Raw genomic sequence first — 2,184 nt, 5'->3', positions numbered from 1 at the left:
TACGTTAAGACAAGGGGTCCTATATTAATGAATCTTCTCCGTCAAAATCCTGGTCAAAGTCAGAAAACAATCCCACCGGACTCCTGGGAGCATCTCACGTTGGAGAAACCTGGAGAAGTGGAGAAGCTGATCTGCACGATTTGCAAACCGCCCCACTGGTCACAGGGGTACCCGCAGCACTGGCGCCCTCCCCGTGAGAGTCGGAGCCTCACTCAGACCCACACAGTCAGGATTTGCACCTCCGAAGGCTCCCCCAGGCCGCTCTAGGCACATGGAAGCTGGGAAGACAGCAAATAGGCCCTGGGGCTGGGGGGGTCTAGCACACTTCAGCCTTTTCTCTTTTGCCTCCTGAAGACTTTCACTGTGGATGTGTGTTAGGGAAGAGGGGAGTGAAGAAAGAGACAGGGAGAGAAGACAAAGACTGAGTGATGCCTCCATTCCGCAGAGGAAAACACCGAGACCCTATCTCAGCACTCCAGACAGCAGGGTCAGGGCGGGATTTATGGAAAATAAGTCTCTGCCTCTCAGTGCTCTGGTCTGCCATGTGTCTGGCTGCCTCTTCCATCCTGACAAGCACAATGACTAATTCCAAAGGACTGGGAGTTGGGGGTGAAGATGGAGAGAATGAAGGAGTGGGGAGGGAAATGGCAGCCCCTGGGCAGCTACTCTCTAATAAACACAAACACAACACCAGAAAGGGCTTGTAGAAAAGAAACACAAAACGCAACCCAACTACTGACACATGGCCTCTGTTCCATATTCACCCGCACGTTCTTAACAGAAACGCAACTGTGAACGTGCAATCTGGTATCCTGACGTTTGCCCTGACCACATTGTTACCGCATCTTCATCTTTCTAATTTTAATTGCTTCTGATGGCCCATCCAATTGGTAAAGCTTATTTAAAGAGCCCTGATTCTCCCTGATAAAAGGTTGGAGTCCTATATCAAAAGCTTTTAGTTTTCTGTAACCAAGGGGGAAAACATGCTTCTTTTGAAAGATGACAAAATGTCTAGCTTCGAAGGGTCATCCGAGTATGGCACACAAAGCGGTCTGCATTCATAGAAAATGATGCCATCACACAAATCTCCCACTGTGCCACGGGGTGACACCATCACTCATCATCTGCCTCCCAGACCCAGTAAGTTTTGCAAAATTAATTACTGCACTTTACACTGAAAAGATCCCATCAAAGAATGTTTATGCACAGGACGGTGAGGGGCGCCGGAGCTGTGTGAGGTGAAATGGCACTGTTCTCAGTTTCCCCTTCCATCCTACTGGGCTCCGAAGCATTGCTTCGGAGATTTTCAATTTTATCTTATAATTAAATAATATGAACTCTACTGGGGGAAGAAAAGCAGCCCATCACATTGGTACTAAGCCTTAATATCATTTTTGCCATCTTGACTCCTATCGCTATAAAAAGTCATTTTCCGTTCCCCTCACAAAACCACCCAAGGAATATTGCTTCAGACATCAAAGGTGCCCATGTGGGGCTCAGGCCTCGTGTCCAATAAATATGTGTGTCATTGACCTAATGCGTGTCCAGTCAATTGAACCCTAACACTTCTGACTTCGGTTTTAAGGTACTAATCTTGAAGTCTTAACAGTTTATACATATTGACCTGAGGATATTGGAAACTTTTGATTAGCGAGGGTTGAATTCCTCCAAAGGACTTCATGAATGAAGAAGACAGCTAGAACCCCTGGTTTCCTGCTCCTCAGTGGAGATTCCAGGCGGGAGGCAGGCAGCAAACACTTGCGTTCCTGTCAAGCACCAGGCGTGGTGCTGGGCGCGGGAAGGACACCAGTGAAGACACAGCTACACGCAGCCCTGAACCTCCCTGCTGCAGTCACAGGGCCTGGCCACATCACGGAGCTCTGTGAACTCAGGGAAGCCGGTACACCTCGGGCATCCCTTGCTCATGTGTAAAGTGGGGATAAGTCAGTGCCCAGGATCACTGAGGGCCTGCCACATAACAGAGAGTCACTAAACACTAGCTATTCTCAGTAGGATTGGAAAGGTTGAAACTTACTCAATTTCTGTGAACTTTCTATAAATACTGTATTGATGTTCACGTCACCACAGGCAAAAAGGACGCCGCTTTCGCATCCAGTCCACCCGAAGGATGCACCTGGACTTCCCAGTACACTCAGCTCCACCAGGCACCAGGCCCTGCAGAAG

Source organism: Colobus angolensis, unplaced genomic scaffold (genome assembly GCF_000951035.1).
Source record: "Colobus angolensis palliatus isolate OR3802 unplaced genomic scaffold, Cang.pa_1.0 Scaffold462, whole genome shotgun sequence".
In the NCBI taxonomy this organism is placed as follows: Eukaryota; Metazoa; Chordata; class Mammalia; order Primates; family Cercopithecidae; genus Colobus; species Colobus angolensis.
Note: the sequence above shows the minus strand (reverse complement) of the source record.